Source organism: Calonectris borealis, chromosome 27, assembly GCF_964195595.1.
Source record: "Calonectris borealis chromosome 27, bCalBor7.hap1.2, whole genome shotgun sequence".
Classification (NCBI taxonomy): Eukaryota; Metazoa; Chordata; class Aves; order Procellariiformes; family Procellariidae; genus Calonectris; species Calonectris borealis.
In genome coordinates, this window is record NC_134338.1 from 37,782 (window position 1) to 57,124 (window position 19,343).

At 47.8% G+C, this 19,343-nt stretch overlaps 1 long non-coding RNA gene across 1 annotated transcript; it reads left to right on the plus strand.

Annotated features, from left to right (window-relative positions):
* Positions 1-12,017: 12,017 nt before the first annotated feature.
* On the plus strand, positions 12,018-13,880 carry LOC142093572 (uncharacterized). The gene is made up of 3 exons (XR_012677473.1): positions 12,018-12,084; positions 12,460-12,582; positions 13,811-13,880. It is a non-coding gene; the product is annotated as an uncharacterized LOC142093572 (long non-coding RNA).
* Positions 13,881-19,343: the final 5,463 nt, after the last annotated feature.

The following is a 19,343-nucleotide window of genomic DNA, read 5'->3' on the forward strand; positions in this document are numbered from 1 at the left end:
ACAACTTAGTTGATACTGAACGAGCAACTGGTTGGAAAAGTCAACACTGTTCTTTTATGACAATTTTGAATTTCTTCAATTTCATCATCTCACATAGCCAAGACGCTTTCTCTCAGTTGGAGAGAGAGGAGTCTGTTTTACCTATTACTGCAGCGTCAAGCTAGTCCTTCCTTTTGCTATATGTTTGTTATAGATAGATTGTAAGAGTGCATTGTGTTTATAAAATCTTAAAGGTAAATCAAAAGAAAAACCAGGATCCATCCCACAGGTTGTCTGATATCTCCAATTCAGTCAGCAAGAAAACAACAATTCAGGGACAGGACCAGGCCAAATCATAGAATCATAGAATCATAGAATCATACAGGTTGGAAAAGACCTCTAAGATCATCGTGTCCAACCGTCAACCCAACACCACCATGCCCACTACACCATGTCCCTAAGGGCCTCATCTACACGTCTTTTAAATACCTCCAGGGATGGTGACTCCACCACTTCCCTGGGCAGCCTGTTCCAAGGCCTGACCACTCTTTCAGTAAAGAAATTTTTCCTAATGTTCAATCTAAACCTCCCTTGGCACAACTTGAGGCCATTTCCTCTTGTCCTATCGCTAGTTACTTGGGAGAAGAGACCAACACCCACCTCGCTACACCCTCCTTTCAGGTAGTTGTAGAGTGCGATGAGGTCTCCCCTCAGCCTCCTCTTCTCCAGGCTAAACAACCCCAGTTCCCTCAGCCGCTCCTCATAAGACTTGTGCTCCAGGCCCTTCACCAGCTTCGTTGCCCTCCTCTGGACGCGCTCCAGCACCTCCATGTCCTTCTTGTAGTGAGGGGCCCAAAACTGAACACAGTATTCGAGGTGCGGCCTCACCAGTGCCGAGTACAGGGGCACGATCACCTCCCTATTCCTGCTGGCCACACTATTTCTGATACAGGCCAGGATGCCGTTGGCCTTCTTGGCCACCTGAGCACACTGCCGGCTCATGTTCAGCCGGCTGTCAACCAGTACCCCCAGGTCCTTTTCCTCCGGGCAGCTTTCCAGCCACTCTTCCCCAAGCCTGTAGCGTTGCCTGGGGTTGTTGTGGCCGAAGTGCAGGACCCGGCACTTGGCCTTGTTGAATCTCATACAGTTGGCCTCGGCCCATCGATCCAGCCTGTCCAGGTCCCTCTGCAGAGCCTTCCTACCCTCCAGCAGATCAACACTCCCACCCAACTTGGTGTCGTCTGCAAACTTACTGAGGGAGCACTCGATCCCCTCGTCCAGATCATTGATGAAGATATTGAACAGGACCGGCCCCAAAACTGAGCCCTGGGGAACACCGCTCGTGACCGGCCGCCAACTGGATTTAACTCCGTTCACCACAACTCTCTGGGCTCGGCCGTCCAGCCAGTTTTTTACCCAGCGAAGAGTGTACCTGTCTAGGCCGTGAGCCGCCAGCTTCTCTAGGAGAATGCTGTGGGAGACAGTGTCAAAGGCCTTACTGAAGTCCAAGTAGACCACATCCACTGCCTTTCCCTCATCCACTAGGCGGGTCACCTGGTCATAGAAGGAGATCAGGTTGGTCAAGCAGGACCTGCCTTCCATGAACCCGTGCTGGCTGGGCCTGATCCCCTGGTTGTCCCGGACATGGCTCGTGAGCACCCTCAAAACCAACCGCTCCATGATCTTCCCCGGCACCGAGGTCAGGCTGACCGGCCTGTAGTTCCCCGGATCCTCCTTCCGGCCCTTCTTGTAGATGGGAGTCACATTGGCGAGCCTCCAGTCGTCCGGGACTTCCCCAGTTAACCAGGACTGCTGGTAAATGATGGAGAGCGGCTCGGCAAGCTCCTCCGCCAGCTCCCTCAGAACCCTCGGGTGGATCCCATCCGGCCCCATAGACTTGTGAACATCCAGGTGGCATAGCAGGTCATGAACTTCATCCTCTTGAATTATGGGGGGTTTATCCTGCTTGTCGTCCCTGTCTTCCAGCTCAGGGGGCTGAGTACCCTGAGGATAACCATTCTGACTACTAAAGACTGAGGCAAAGAAGGCGTTGAGTACCTCAGCCTTTTCCTCATCCTTGGTGGCATCGTTCCCCCCCGCATCCAATAGAGGATGGAGATTCTCCTTGGCTCTCCTTTTGTCATTATAAATACCTCATGATGAGGCAACAACACAGGAAGCGTATGTGGAAGAAGTTAAAAGAAGTTCCAGAGAAGGTTAGTTAATATCTGTGCAGTACTTGGAAGATCAGAAGTGTGATGTATTAAGTGTACCAAGGAGTGGCAGAGGAGCAGTGGGCACTTGGCCCACGGGAGATGGGAGTCTCTTTCAAGTGTGGGCAGCCTCCATCCACAGGTGCAAAGGCGAGTATAAGGAGAGAAGACTGAATGAACTGTTGGGGGTGAGGATGTGGAAGGCAAGTATGAGGATCAGGAAATGAGCGTAGTCTCTAATGAACAGAAAGCAGGGAGAAAAATGCTTATGTTGGCAGGATGCCATTGGCCTCCCTTATCTAGGGAGGAGTTTTACAGAGAACAACGGAGACTTAAAGAGGAGGAAGTATTTGGCTCAATGAAGTTGCCTTGTTTTTCATGTTTGTATTTCAACAGCATATCGGACTGCAGTTACACCAAAGTGCATCTGACATAAGGAAAAATGACAGTGTTTTTTCCAATAGAATTTTTTGTTGCAGGTAGTAAACATGCATAACTAAAACAAGACAAATGGAATTGAAAAATTTTATCAAATTCCTCAATTTGCAGTAGCATTATGTCAGCAGCTGAAGGAAGCTTTGACATAAGCGTATGGAGAGGAGAAAAAACCCAAACCAAATTTGGGAGGAAAAACATTGGGGAGAATGACTGTTTTGAATTAACTTCATTTCTTTTTTTGTGTGTTGTGGTTTTTTCCAGGTCCAAGTCTCCTTATAGTGCTTCACCTTACTCTACAAGTTCGTCTACCTGCTCCACATCAAGATCAGGTTCTTCCCGCACTCGCTCCTACTCTCCATCATTTAGTCCTTCCCATTCTCGTTCCTACGCGCGATTGCTGCCGTATCCAAGAGGAGGCAAAGGGAAGAGGCGTAACTATCGTTCTAGGTCAAGGTCACCCCCATACAGAAGATGCCATTCACGGTCAAGGTCTCCAGCATTTAGAGGCCAGTCTCCCACTAAACAGACTATACCTCAAGGGGAAGGAGGAAGGGAGTATTTTAACAGATACAGAGAAGTTCCACCATATGATCTGAAAGCTTACTATGGCAGATCTCTTGACTTTAGAGATCCATTTGAAAAGGCAAGGTACAGGGAATGGGAAAGGAACTACAGAGAATGGCATGGAAAGTTTTACAAGGGCTATGCTGTTGGCGCTCAACCTCACCCTCCAGTAAACAGAGAGAACTTTTCTCCAGGTAGGTTTGGTCCACCTGGGACCAGACAAGAGAATTCACCATATGCTCGGGGACGTAGGGAGGATTATCCTGCTTGGCAGAGCCCCCAAAATCACAATATAGCTGGAAATTACCCTGAAAAACCTTCTGAAAGAGAGAGCCATGGCATCAAGGATCCTACAAAATCAAAAGAGAAGGAGGTGAAAAATCCACTGGGAGATGGCCAAGGAAATAAGCATAAAAAGAGAAGAAAAAGGGATGAGGATGAAGGATTTCCCAATGCTGAGTTGTTAGCAGGTGCGAGAAAACCAAGAGAGCCAGTTCCAGCAGAAGACGTTAAAATGGACTCCCTGTTCATGGTCCCAAGCAGAGATGATGCCACCCCTGTGAGAGATGAGCCTATGGAAGCAGATTCTATTGTTTTCAAACCGATGTCTGAAAAGGAGAAAAAAGAGAAGGATAAGCCAAAAGCAAAAATTGACAAGACAAAGCGGAAAGTAGAAGTGGCTGTTCCTCCTAAGACAGACAATATAATAAAACTAGCTAAAGCTTCCTCGAACGGAAATCTCCTCGAACGGAAGAGAGAAAGCAAGAAGAGAGAACGGAAGAGAGAAAGCAAGGATTTAAAGAACCTGACTTGCTGCCCTGATATTGCTCATTTACATCAGTTATAGGTGTTTGTGATTAAGTTTAGGGTTAGGGTTAGGGTTAGGGCTTAGTGTTACGGTGAGGGTTAGGTTTAGGGTTAGGGTTAACATTAGGGTTAGGGCTTATCATTAGGTTTATGGTTAGGGGCAGGGGTTAGGTTTAAGGTTAGGGTTAGGGTTAGGCTTAGGGTTATCGTTAGGGTTAGGGATAGGGTTGGGGTTAGGATTATGGTTTGGGTTTAGGGTTAGGGATCGGGTTAGGGTTTCATTTTAGGGTTAGGTTTAGGGTTTGGGTTAGGGCTTAGGGTTACGGTTAGGGTTAGCGTTAGGGTTAGGGTTAGGGTTAGGGTTAAGGTTAGAGTTAGGGCTGGGGTTCAGGGTTAGGGTTAGAGTTTGGGATATGGGTTAGGGTTAGGGGTTAGGGTTAGAATTAGGGTTAGGGCTTGTCATTAGGGTTATGGTTAGGGGTTGGGGTTAGGGTTGGGGTTAGGGTTAGGCTTAGGGTTATCGTTAGGGTTAGGGATAGGGTTGGGGTTAGGATTATGGTTTGGGTTCAGGGTTAGGGGTCGGGTTAGGGTTTCATGTTAGGGTTAGGGCTTAGGGTTACGGTTAGGGTTAGCGTTAGGATTAGGGTTAGGGTTAGGGTTAAGGTTAGAGTTAGGGCTGGGGTTCAGGGTTAGGGTTAGAGTTTGGGATATGGGTTAGTGTTAGGGGTTAGGGTTAGAATTAGGGTTAGGGCTTGTCATCAGGGTTATGGTTAGGAGTTGGGGTTATGGTTAGGGTTAGGGTTAGGGCTTAGGGTTAGGGTTAGGGTTAGGGTTATCGTTAGGGTTAGGGATAGGGTTGGGGTTAGGATTATAGTTTGGGTTTAGGGTTAGGGATCGGGTTAGGGTTTCATTTTAGGTTTAGGGTTACGGTTAGGGTTAGGGTTAGGGCTTAGGGTTATGGTTAGGTTTAGGGCCAGGGTTAGGGTTAGGGTTTGGGTTAGGGTTTAGGGTTACGGTTTGGGTTAGGGTTAGGGTTATGGTTAGGGTAAAGGTTAGTGTTAGGTTTAAGGTTAGAGTTAGGGCTGGGGTTCAAGGTTAGGGTTAGAGTTCGGGATATGGCTTAGGGTTTGGGGTTAGGGTTAGCATTAGGGTTAGGGCTTATCATTAGGGTTAGGGTTAGGGTTAAGGTTAATGTTAGGGCTGGGGTTCAGGGTTAGGGTTAGAGTTTGGGTTACGGGTTAGGGTTTGGGGTTAGGGTTAAGTTTAGGGTTAGGGTTAGGGTTAGGGTTAGGGATTAGTGTTATGATTAGGGGTTACGGTTGGGTTTATGCGTATGGGTCAGGATTTCAGTTTGGGTTAGGGTTAGCATTAAGTATTAGGATTAGGTTTAGGGTTAGGGTTGCAGTTTAGTTTTAGGGTTAGGTTTTGCGTTAGGGTTAGGGTGAGGTCTTACGGTTATGGTATTAGGTTTGTGGTAGCATTAGGGTTAGGGCTTAGTGTTATGGTTAGGGGTTACATTGGGTTTACGCTTATGGGTTAGGATTTCAGTTTGGGTTAGGGGTAGCATTAATTTTTAGGGTTAGGGTTTAGGTTTAGAGTTGTGGTTTAATTTTAGGATTAGGTTTTGCATTAGGTTTAGGGTGAGGTGTTTTGGTTACAGTATTAGGTTTGGGGTAGCGTTAGGGTTAGGGTTAGGGTCATTAGGGTTCAGGTTGGGGTTCAGAGTTAGGGTTAGGTTTCAGGATTACGGTTAGGGGTCGGGGTTAGGATTAGCATCAGGGTTAAAATTAGGATTAGGGGTTAAGGTTAGGGTTATGGTTGGGGTTAAGGTTAGGGTTATGGTTTGGGTTAGGGTTAGGCCTAGGGTTATCGTTGGGATTAGGATTATGTTTCAGGTTTAGTGTTAGGGGTAGGGTTATGGGTTCGTTTTAGGGTTAGGGTTAGCGTTAGGGTTAGGGCGTAGGGTTACAGTTAGGGATAGGCTTAGCGTTAGGGTTAGGGTTTGGGTTAGGGGTTAGGGTTAGGGTTTAGTTTTAGGGTTAGGATTAGGGGTAGGGGTAGGTGTAGGGGTAGGGTTATGGTGATGTCTTAAGATTACGGTTTGAGGTTGAGTTAGCATTAGGGTTACGGTTAGAATTAGGGGTTCGGTGTTATGTGAGGGTTAGTTTTATGGTTCCGTTTAGGTTTAATGTTAGGGTTATGCCAAAGTGTTAGTGTTACGGTTTGATGTTAGGGTTAGGGTTACGGTTTGGGGTTAGGGTTAGCGTTAGGATTTTGTTTTAGGGTGAGGTTTCGCCTTAGGGTTAGGGTTAGGGCTAGGGTTAGCTTTATGATTCAGGTTAGGCTTAAGGTTAGGTTACGGTTAGGGTTAAGTCTTCGGTTTAAGGTTAAGTGTTAGGCTTAGGTTAGGGTTAAGTGTTAGGTTTAGGGGTAGGGTTAGGGTTAAGGTTAGAGTTAGGGTTAGGATTAGAGTTAAGGGTTAGAGTTAGGATTCAGTGTTAGGGTTAGGGTGAGGTCTTAATGTTACGCTTAGGGTTTACAGGTAGCGTTAGGGTTAGGTTTAGGGTTAGTGTTTGCGTTAAGGTTAGGGTTAGGGTTTAGGACTGGGTTCAGGGTTAGAGATAGGGTTCGGTATTGGGGTTAGCGTTAGTATAAGGGTGAGGTCTTAGTGTTACAGTTAGGGTTTACAGGTAGCATTAGGGTTAGGGTTAGAGTTAGGGTTAGGGTCATTAGGTTAAGGTTAGGGTTGGGGTTCAGGGTTAGGGTTAGGGTTTGGGATTAGGGTTAGGGTTCGGGGTTAGGGTTAGCATTAGGGTTAGAGCTTTATGATTCAGGTTAGGCTTAAGGTTAGGTTAGGGTTAGGGTTAGGGTTAAGTGTTCGATTTAGGGTTAAGTGTTAGGGTTAGGGTTAAGGTTAGAGTTAGGCTTAGGACTGGAGTTAAGGGTTAGAGTTAGGGTTCAGTGTTAGGTTTAGGGTGAGGTCTTAATGTTACGCTTAGGGTTTACGCATAGCATTAGGGTTAGGTTTAGGGTTAGTGTTAGGGTTAAGTTTAGGGTTAGGGTTTAGGGTTAGGATTGGGGTTCAGGGTTAGAGTTAGGGTTCGGTCTTGGGGTTAGAGTTAGTATTAGGGTGAGGTCGTAGTGTTATGCGTAGGGTTTACGGGTAGCATTAGGGTTAGGTTTAGGGGTTAGGGTTAGGTTGGGGTTCAGGGTTAAGGTTAGGGTTCGGGATTAGGGCTAGAGTTCGGGGTTAGGGTTAGGGTTAGGGGTTAACGTTAGGGTTAGGGGTTAAGGTTAGGGTTATGGTTAGGGGTTAGGTTTAGGGTTAAGGTTAGGGTTATGTTTAGGGTTAGGCTTAGGCTTAGGGTTAGCATTAGTTTTACGGTTGGGTTTAGGATGGTTCGGGTTTAGGGTTAGGGATAGGGTTAGGGTTAGAGTTAGGGTTAGGTTTACGGTTAGGGTTAGCATTTGGATTAGGGTTGGGGTTCAGGTTTAGGGTTAGGTTTTGGTGTTAGGGTTAGGGTAAGGATAAGGTCTTAGTGTTATGCATAGGGTTTATGGGTAGCATTAGGGATTCGAGTTAGGGTGAGGGTTTGGTGTTAGTGTTAGGATTGGGGTTCTTATTCTTGATTCTCCCTCTCTTTCTCTCTCTCGTTGTTTTAATTACAAATTATTATTATTATTATTATTATTATTGTTATTATTATTGTTATTATTATTAGTATTATTATTGTTGTTGTTATTATTATTGTTTTTATTATTGTTATTATTATTGTTATTATTATTACTATTATTATTATTATTATTGGTGTTATTATTGATATTATTATCGTGGTATTGGTATTACTATTATTACTGTTACTAGTATTACTATTATTGCTATTATTATTTTATTTCAAGTAGTAAACTCTTCTTATCTCTACCCATGAGTTTTCTTGCTTTTGCTCTTCTGATTCTCTCCCCCATCCCATTGCTGGGGGGAGGGCGAGTGAGCGGCTGTGTGATGCTTAGTTGCCCACTGGGGTTAAACCATGACAGGGGTCCATCACAAAGATGGTTGCCATTCTGTCACATCCTCTGAGCTAAAAGTGGCTCATCCTGGGACATGGTGCCACCCACGCACGCAACCTGCAGTCCAGAAGTACCCCTGAATAGACCTCGACGGCCTGCATTAACACACCGGCATGCACTTCAGATGTAAACACTGCCAAGTCATCTCTTATTTGCAACAGATACGGAGGACCAAATTCTGCAAATCTAGCCTTACTTCTACTGAAAATTTCCTTACAGTCAGCTCGTCTTCTCTTTCTGTAAACTGTAGTGAAGACCTGTTCTAGCGCAAAGGCTTGAACCCTGCCTACGGTGAAGAAGCCCCAGGTTTCTTTCCTCACTGCTGTCTTGCTTCCCAAAAATCAATCAATACCAAAAGCTCTGTATGAACGTTGCACAAAAAAGCCAATTGCAAATGCTTTTACTTGCTACTAGTTTTGTCAGGGAAGGAACTAGCTTCTCCCGCTAGTTTTGCTACAGTTTCATGACCTTTAAAGACGCCACTTCTTACCTTTGCTACGCCAATACAGCCTCACAGCTCAGCAAAATCATACTGCAGGTAGGAAACCTTCACCGTACAAAGACAGGCACGCTACAGGAATACGTCACTCTCAAAGAACAGACTCTTGCAACCACTCCTCCCTTTGCTTAGCAAAGTTTAGGGCGTGTTAGAAAACAACAACAACAACAACAAAAGAGCAGGGTTCTCTCTCACATTTTACGGAGCCCATGATATCAGCTGTTCAACATTAAGTCCAACTCCAGCCTGAACCCCAGAATAAGAAATGCCATCTTAAAATGTCTGGAAAAAGGGAGGGCTTTGAAGTGGCAAGACCAGAGAACGTTCACGAAAGCACCATCATGGAAGTACACATCCCTTATCACAGACCAACTGCACGGTGACCTAAGTGAGTGACGTTGTCTGCTCATTTGCAGCTCAGGGTCTCTTTTTTCATTAGCGCCGAGCACGTAGGTTGGAATTGGAGCTGAGAAGAAAACCATATGCAGTCAGTCTGGTCTCGTTCAAGTTCACGTTTACTAGGAATCGCAGCAGGTCCCATCTGTCTCTCCAGACCCCAACACCACTTCTGTGCAGCGTCCCGAGGAGCAATGAGTGCAGAACAAGAAACCTTCCTTCAAAATAAGGCCCACAGCCTGCTCTTTCAACAGGACGCACAGAGCACCAGCTGAGAACAACCTCTGCTTTAACTATGCCTAGCTCCGCTGCCTACGTAAGGAGACCAGCTCCTAAATGATCCCTAGCCCTAAAACCACCGATCTTCCCTAGGGCAATGCTAAGGAAATACCAGAGCCCAGGGACACCTGGTCGTTCAGCTTAAGTTGACGGGGAGAAGGACAGTGGACTAGAAAGAGAAAAATATGATGAGAGAAAAGAGAGAGGAGCTGAGAGAGAAAGAAAGGTACGGGGAAAAGGCTAGGGAGATGGAGAAATCAAGAGAAATAGGGATGAGGAGCCCTGCAGAGAGATGGAGGAAGAAAAAGTAGGGTCAAGGAGCAGGACAGAGAGGCAGAGATGGGGGTGGGGAAGGAGAGGAAGAAGGAAGGGGGGGCTAGGGAAAGACAGGGACAGGGAGCAGGACGTCCAGATGGAGAAAGAGAAGGAAGGACAGGGAGCAGGACAAAGGGACTGAGAAATAAAGAGAGGGTCAGATCCTGATGGAGACCAAGAAGGGGGGAAAAAGCCAGCAACGGACTGGAGGACAGAGACAGGGGAAGAGGAAAAGAGGACTGAGAAGCAGAAAAGAGGAAGAGAGAACAAATAAAAGGGAGAGCCAGCTGGACGGGGCAGGGGAGTACAACAAGAAACGATGGGACAGGCAGCGGGACAGAGAAACAAAGACAGAAAAGATGGGGACAGGAAGCAGGGCAGAGGGACAGCGAGAGGAAAAAAGGGGCAGGGAGCAGGACAGAGGTGGAAAAAGAAGCAGCAGGAACAGAGGGGGAGAGAGAAGAAAAAGAAAGGTGGGAAGAAGGATGGGGGGCAGAGAGGGAAAGACAAGGAAAGGGAGTAGGACACAGATTGTCAGGGAAAGGCAAGGACAGGGAGCAGGACAGGGCGATACAGAGAGAGAAGAAAGGCACAGGGAGGCAGGACAAAGGGAAAGACAGGCAAAACTAAGGGACGGGGAGCAGGACACAGAAGGAGGTAAAAGAGCCTGGGCTGGGCAGCAGGACAGAGAGATGGAAGGAAAAAACAGCACTGGGCGGCAGGACAGAGATGGAGTGACAAATAGCCGCGGCAGGGAGCAGGACAAAGTGAGAGGGGGGGGAACCTGGAAAGGGAGTAGGACAGAAAAATAGGGTGGGGGAGAGACAGGGAGCGGGACAGAGAAACAGAGAGAGACTTAGAGGGCCAGGGAGCAGGGCAGAGAGATGGAGCAAGAAGGGGAACAGAGATGGGCGGCAGAACAAAGGGAAGGAGAGACAAGAACGGGGAACAGGGAGCAAGACAAAGGGACAGGAGAGGAAAAAACCAGTGACGGGTGCAGGACCGAGATGGAGGAATTTAAAAGAAGAGGCCAGAATGACAGCGAGAGAAAAAAGGAAGAGGGGGCAGGACACCACTGGAGGACAAAACCAGCTGTGATGGGCAGTGGGACAGAGAGACGAAGAAAGGAAAACTAGAGAGCGAGAGAGAGAGGAAAGAAGGCACAGCCAGCTGGACAGGGGGGTTTAGTGAGAAAGGGTGGGGCAGGGAATGGGACAGAGAGAAAGAGAGAAAAGAGAATAAGGACCGAAGGACAGCAAGAGAAAGAAAAGGACAGGGATCTGGACAAAGATGGAGAAAGAAGCAGCAGGAAAAGAGGAAGAGAGGCAGAAAGAGGGAGACGGAGGCAGGAAGAGAGAGAGAGCTAAGGGCTAGGGGCAGGATAGAGATCGCAAGAAAACCTGCGGTGGGCAGAAGAAAGGAGAGGGAGTAAAAAGGAATAGGGGCAGGGAGAAGGACAGAGTGACAGCCAAGAATAACAACGAAGAGAAAGAGAGGAACAGGGACAGTGAGCAGCACAGAGGGATGGGGAAAGAAAGAGAGGTCTCAGGAGCCCTGCAGAGAGATGGAGGAAGCGGGGAGGGGAAGGGTCAGGGAGCAGCAGAGAGAGACAGAAGAGAGATGAACAGGAAGAAGGACAGGGCCAGTGGGATACAGAATGGAAAACCGCAGTGACAGTGAGCAGGGAGGGGGGGAGGCAGAGAGAGAGAGAAGCAGAAGGAGGGAGAAGGGAAGACAAGGGCAGGGAGCGGGACATACAGGCAGAGAGAGACAAATCACGACAGGGAACAGGCCAGAGAGACTGTGAAAAACAGAGCGGGATGCAGACCAGGACAAAGAGACAGAGAAGAAACAACAGCAGTGTGCTGCAGGGCAGAGACAGAGGAAGGCAAAAAGAGGGACCGGGAGCAGGAGGGAGGGGCAGCAAGAAAAAGACAGGGGCGGGTAGAGCGACAGGGAAAGAGGGACTCGGAGAAGAGAGGACGGGGAGCAGAACACAGTAATAGAAGAAGAGAGATATGGGGAAGTGAAAAAAATGACACAGAGGGAAATGGGAGGGGGGGGCTGGGAGGGACTGCGATGCAGAAGAGGGGTGACACGGCCCCGAGGGGCTGGGACTCACCGCAGCTCCCGCTCTCTGCACTGCCAGGCAAATGTTACAGTTCAAGCACTTCTTTCTCTGTCCGTCTGTCCTTTCCTCCCTTCCTCTTCGGTAGCTCCACTTGCGTGCCTGTCCTCACCTCAGCTGGGCCGCAGCTGGAGCAGAGCCCGCACCTCCCAAGACCAACATGGCTGCCCAGCAGCCCCGTGCCCCGGGCCTACAGCTCCCGGCATGCCCCGGGAACCAACATGGCCGCCTGGCAGCCCGTGCCCCGGGCCTACAGCTCCCAGCATGCCATGGGGCGCGGCTTCCTGCTGCCTGGCCTGAGAGGCGGCTCAGGGCCACGCCAGGGCTGGGGCGCTGCTTCCTGGATCCCGTGGCAGCGATGGGCACAGGGACAGGCTGCCAGATCCCGGGGCCAGGTACATGTGCGGGCTGTCAGGGTCACCCCTGCCTGGTTTTTCCCAGCGAAGCCCCAGGAGGTGCCGAGGCTGCAGCCCTGGGGCCGAGGCTCCAGGAGCCGGGCATTTCTGCGGGCGCTGCTCCCTGCCAGGCCCCGCCGCCAGCTGCCGGCTGCCTGGGGCTTCTCCCCGTTGTCTCCAGCTCTGCTTTCTGCCAGCGCCGGGGGCTCCGCAGGACATCTTGCCCGCTCCCCGCCACCGTGCTGACCCACGTCTGCAGCTGGTCTGTGGTGTCCACGTCAGACAGCTCCTTTGGGGGTGGCAGGTCTCTCCTGAAGCACCCTGGGAACGGGGACAGAGCAAACCCCATCCCTCCCTTCCGACCTTTGTCCCCAGGGAGACCCAGTGGAGACGGACCGTGCGCTGGAGAGCGTCCTGCAGGGAGGTGACAGCCGTTGGCAGAGAGGTGCTGAGAGCCACCTGACAGCAAAGGCGTCCGGTGGCCGCAGAGCATCCCAGGTGAGCTGTGAGTTCCCCCGTGAGAGACCCTGCTCCCAGGGAGCACCTCCCCAGAGAGCAAAGGCCGTATCCAGCCAGCTGGTGCTGGGTACGGCTACCCCAAGGGGTCTTCGCAGGGGGGACGGGGTCACCTGCCTGGTGGCTCTGACACAGACATGATGAGCTGAAGCCCTGTGGCCATGGCTGACCGGTTCAAAGTCTCCGAGTGCCTCCGCCTTTCTCCCCAGGAGTGTCCAACCTGGGCACTTTTTCAGGGCGTGACGGATGATGTGAAGATGGATGCTGGTGCTGTCCTGGTGGATCTTCCACTTGGGCACGGTGGGCACCCCCACTTCAGAGTTGTGGTGTCTGAGATCTGGGGCCACCTGAAGAGAGAGACCTCCAGGGAGTTTGTGTTCAATGTTTTGATATCTTGGGGCTACAATGTGCTAGGGCTATGGCGTGCTAGGGTTCCAGCGTGCTAGGGTTATGGGGTTTGAGGGTTATGGGAGTTTACGCGACTTAGGATTAAAGCATGTTATTGTTATGGTCAGGATCTGGGTTTGCAAGCGCTGGGTTCCTGGGGTTAGGTTGGTTTTGCCTTATGTTGTGTTCTGGGTGGTCTTTTTTTTGGAAAGTCCTTTTGTAGCTTGCTTGCATTTTTAGGGTTTGGAGAGGGGTCTTTGGTTTTTGTGTGATGTGTCTTCTGCTTGTTTCTTTGCTGTCCTTGTGGTTTGTGTTGCATTTTCTGTCTTGTGACCACCGTTTGTGGTCTAATCTGTGTGACCGGGCCGGGCAGTGTCACTTCTGTTGTGGTCCAGCTCATTTCCACTGAGTCACTAGGGAGGTGGTTAGGTATGGAGGGCTTGCAGTTTGTGGAGAATGACTGCCAGACGACCGACAGCCACTTCTGGGGTGTGGGAGGAGTTCGGGTCCATAGGTAATGACTGCCGGAGGACTAAGTGTACTTCTGAATTTGTGTGGACTCCCAAAGAAATGGTGGGATGCCACCAGCGGCACAGAAGGACAAGGGCTTCCCCAAGGGTACATGGCTTGTTGGTTATTGCTTTTGAGTAAGCAACTGAGTAATTTTGAGTCAGTCTTGTGAGGGGTAGTGGACTCAAGGGGAGACCTTGTGTTCCTCATCAGTGCCTCAGGGGTTTCCTGTCATGTTTTGTTTGTTTGCTTTTTGTTTGCTGTACTGAATTTAAAAGGCTTATTGTAGCTCTTTGGATTTCTGTCATTAAAGGAAGTCTCTAGGATTTCTACCCAGGAGCGAGATGTCCAAAAGGGACTGTCCTTGTACACTGATGTCAGCCTTCCGTCTAGAGCACTGTCTGGTGGTGGTGTATTTTAATGGTAATGTAACTCAAATGCATCTTAAATATACAAGCTTTGCCGTTGTTCCTGCTATGCCTGGGGGACGATTCTCAGCAGCTCATAAACAGTGTGTTCTGCTGTGCTTTACCCGTTAGAAATAATCTGTCACCAGAAATGTCTTCCTTAGTGCCTGCACAGAGCAAGAACCTCCAGTAGCAAGGGCATGCTGACCCTTGGGCAGCTTCAAAGCGACGGATAAATGTAAATAGGTTAAAAATCCAGTCCTATGGTAGCAGTGTGTGCGTCAAAGTTCACCTGACTCTCCACGCTTACTCAGCCTGTCACAAATTTTTGCGGGTAAGGGTGGATGAAGTCAGTATAAGCAGGTGTTGTAACTGGCCAGGCAGATCATCTAAAGAAACGAAACGTTACCTTTGCTTGGAGTGCATGCCTTTAGATATGGGGGTGTATTGCCTTTCCTTCCCTGGTGTGAGCACAGAGAACTGAGAGGTGTTTCCATCGGGGGGAGGAAACACCCCGTGCACCCCTCGTGCATTAGCAGACTCTCCTTTAGTGACCTTTGAGTCCATTTTGCTGTTGGCATTCAAACTGTTTTAAAAAAAGGAAAAAGATTTTGCTGCTTGTGTTTGATTCTCAAACCCCAAGATTTCTTGAAATATACTGCTGGCGTGTTGAGAGGATAAAAGCGTGAGAGATAAAATGTGAGAGAGAACCCTGCTCTTTTGTTGTTGTTGTTGTTTTCTAACACGCCCTAACCTTTGCTAAGCAAAGGGAGGAGTGGTTGCAAGAGTCTGTTCTTTGAGAGTGACGTATTCCTGTAGCGTGCCTGTCTTTGTACGGTGAAGGTTTCCTACCTGCAGTATGATTTTGCTGAGCTGTGAGGCTGTATTGGCGTAGCAAAGGTAAGAAGTGGCGTCTTTAAAGGTCATGAAACTGTAGCAAAACTAGCGGGGAAGCTAGTTCCTTCCCTGACAAAACTAGAAGCAAGTAAAAGCATTTGCAATTGGCTTTTTTGTGCAACGTTCATACAGAGCTTTTGGTATTGATTGATTTTTGGGAAGCAAGACAGCAGTGAGGAAAGAAACCTGGGGCTTCTTCACCGTAGGCAGGGTTCAAGCCTTTGCGCTAGAACAGGTCTTCACTACAGTTTACAAAAAGAGAAGATGAGCTGTCTGTAAGGAAAGTTTCAGTAGAAGTAAGGCTAGATTTGCAGAATTTGGTCCTCCGTATCTGTTGCAAATAAGAGATGACTTGGCAGTGTTTACATCTGAAGTGCATGCCGGTGTGTTAATGCAGGCCGTCGAGGTCTTTTCAGGGGTACTTCTGGACTGCAGGTTGAGCCAGTTTTAGCTCAGAGGATGTGACAGAATGGAAACCATCTTTGTGGTGGACCCCTGTCATGGTTTAACCCCAGTGGGCAATGAAGCCACACACAGCCGCTCACTCGCCCTCCCCCCAGCAATGGGATGGGGGAGAGAATCAGAAGAGCAAAAGCAAGAAAACTCACGGGTAGAGATAAGAAGAGTTTAATACTTGAAATAAAATAATAATAGCAATAATAGTAATACTAGTAACAGTAATAATAGTAATACCAATAATACCATAATAATACCAATAATAACACCAATAATAATAACAACAACAACAACAACAACAATAACAATAATAATAATAATAATAATAATAACAATAATAATAATAATAATAATTTGTAATTAAAACAACGAGAGAGAGAAAGAGAGGGAGAGAGAATCAAGAATAAGAACCCCAATCCTAACACTAACACCAAACCCTCACCCTAACTCGAACCCCTAACGCTACCCGTAAACCCTATGCATAGCACTAAGACCTCACCCTTACCCTAACCCTAACACCGAAACCTAACCCTAAACCTGAACCCCAGCCCTAACCCGAACCCTAACCCAAATGCTAACCCTAACCGTAAACCTAACCCTAACTCTAACCCTAACCCTATCCCTAACCCTAAACCCGAACCATCCTAAACCCCACTGTAAAACTAATGCTAACCCTAAGCCTAACCCTAACCCTAAACATAACCCTAACCTTAACCCTAAACCTAACGTTAACCCCTAACCCTAATGCTAAACCTAACCCCGAACTCTAGCCCTAATTCCGAACCCTAACCCTAACCCTGAACCCCAACCTAACCCTAACCCCTAAACCTAACCCTAATGCTACCGGTAAACCCTACGCATAACACTACGACCTCACCCTAATACTAACTCTAACCCCAAGACCGAACCCTAACTCTAACCCTCAAGCCCAATCCTTACCCTAACACTAACCCTAAACCTAACCCTAATGCTACCCATAAACCCTAAGCGTAACATTAAGACCTGACCCTAACCCTAACACTGAACCCTAACTCTAACCCTTAACTCCAGTCCTAAGCCTAACTCTAACCTTAACCCTAACCCTAACACTTAACCCTAAATCGAACACTTAACCCTAACCCTAACCTAACCTTAAGCAAACCTGAATCATAAAGCTCTAACCCTAATGCTAACCCTAACCCCGAACCCTAACCCTAATCCCAAACCCTAACCCTAACCCTGAACCCCAACCCTAACCTTAACCTAATGACCCTAACCCTAACTCTAACCCTAACCCTAATGCTACCCGTAAACCCTAACTGTAACACTAAGACCTCACCCTTATACTAACGCTAACCCCAATACCGAACCCTATCTCTAACCCTGAACCCAGTCCTAAACCCTAACCCTAACCTTAACACTAACACTAACCCTAAACCTAACCCTAACGCTACCTGTAAACCCTAAGCGTAACATTAAGACCTCACCCTAACCCTAACACTGAATCCTAACTCTAACCCTTAACTCTAATCCTAACCCTAAACCTAACCTTAACCCTAACCCTACCCCTAAACCTAACACTTAACCCTAACCCGAAGCCTAACACTTAACCCTAAACCGAACACTTAACCCTAACCGTAACCTAACCTTAAGCCTAACCTGAATCATAAAGCTAACCCTAGCCCTAACCCTAACCCTAAGGCGAAACCTCACCCTAAAACAAAATCCTAACGCTAACCCTAACCCCAAACCGTAACCCTAACCCTAACATCAAACCGTAACACTAACACTTTGGCATAACCCTAACGTTAAACCTAAACGGAACCATAAAACTAACCCTCACATAACACCGAACCCCTAATTCTAACCGTAACCCTAATGCTAACTCAACCTCAAACCGTAATCTTAAGACATCACCATAACCCTACCCCTACCCCTATCCCTACCCCTACCCCTAAAATTAAACCCTAACCCTAACCCCTAACCCAAACCCTAACCCTAACGCTAAGCCTATCCCTAACTGTAACCCTACGCCCTAACCCTAACGCTAACCTTAACCCTAAAACGAAACCATAACCCTATCCCTAACACTAAACCTGAACCGTAATCCTAACCCCAACGATAACCGTAGGCCTAACCCTAACCCAACCATAACCCTAACCTTAACTCCAACCATAACCCTAACCTTAACCCCTAATCCTAATTTTAAACCCTAACCCTGATGCTAATCCTAACCCCGACCCCTAACCGTAATCCCGAACCCTAACCCTAACCCTGAACCCCAACCTGAACCCTAATGACCCTAACCCTAACTCTAACCCTAACCCTAACGCTAGCCCAAACCTAATACCGTAACCATAACACCTCACCCTAAACCTAATGCAAAACCTAATCCTAAAATTAAACCACAACTCTAAACCTAAACCCTAACCCTACAAATTAATGCTACCCCAACCCAAACTGAAATCCTAACCCTACAAATTAATGCTACCCCAACCCAAACTGAAATCCTAACCCATAAGCGTAAACCCAATGTAACCACTAACCATAACACTAAGCCCTAACCCTAATGCTACCACAAACCTAATACCATAACCGTAAGACCTCACCCTAACCCTAACGCGAAACCTAACCCTAAAACTAAACTGCAACCCTAACCCTAAACCTAATCCTAATACTTAATGCTAACCCTAACCCAAACTGAAATCCTGACCCATAAGCATAAACCCAACCGTAACCCCTAACCCTAACCCTAACCCTAACCCTAATACCATAACCGTAAGACCTCACCCTAACCCTAACGCAAAACCTAACCCTAAAACTAAACTGCAACCCTAACCCTAAACCTAATCCTAATACTAAATGCTAACCCTAACCCAAACTGAAATCCTGGCCCATAAGCATAAACCCAACCGTAACCCTAATCATAACACTAATCCCTAACCCTAACCCTAACCCGTAACCCAAACTCTAACCCTAACCCTGAACCCCAGCCCCAACTCTAACCTTAACCCTAACCCTAACCCTAATGATAAGCCCTAACCCCAATGCTAACCCTAACCCTAAACCCTAACCCATATCCCGAACTCTAACCCTCACCCTGAACCCCAGCCCTAACTCTAACCTTAAACCTAACACTAACCTTTACCCTAACCATAACCCTAACCCTAAAACTAAACCCCGAACCCTAAACCCTAACCCAAACCCTAACCTTAACCCTAACCCCAACCCCTAACCATAACCCTAATGACAAGCCCTAACCCTAATTCTAACCCTAACCCCTAACCCTAACCCATATCCCAAACTCTAACCCTAACCCTGAACCCCAGCCCTAACTCTAACCTTAGCCCTAACCCTAACCCTAAGCCCTAACCCTAACCCTAAACCTAACCCTAAAATGAAACCCTAACCCGACCCCTAACCCTGAACCCAAACCATAATCCTAACCCCAACCCTATCCCTAACCCTAACGATAACCCTAAGCCTAACCCTAACCCTAACCTTAAACCTAACCCCTGCCCCTAACCATAAACCTAATGATAAGCCCTAACCCTAATGTTAACCCTAACCCTAAACCTAACCCTCACCGTAACACTAAGCCCTAACCCTAACCCTCACCCTAAACTTAATCACAAACACCTATAACTGATGTAAATGAGCAATATCAGGGCAGCAAGTCAGGTTCTTTAAATCCTTGCTTTCTCTCTTCCGTTCTCTCTTCTTGCTTTCTCTCTTCCGTTCGAGGAGATTTCCGTTCGAGGAAGCTTTAGCTAGTTTTATTATATTGTCTGTCTTAGGAGGAACAGCCACTTCTACTTTCCGCTTTGTCTTGTCAATTTTTGCTTTTGGCTTATCCTTCTCTTTTTTCTCCTTTTCAGACATCGGTTTGAAAACAATAGAATCTGCTTCCATAGGCTCATCTCTCACAGGGGTGGCATCATCTCTGCTTGGGACCATGAACAGGGAGTCCATTTTAACGTCTTCTGCTGGAACTGGCTCTCTTGGTTTTCTCGCACCTGCTAACAACTCAGCATTGGGAAATCCTTCATCCTCATCCCTTTTTCTTCTCTTTTTATGCTTATTTCCTTGGCCATCTCCCAGTGGATT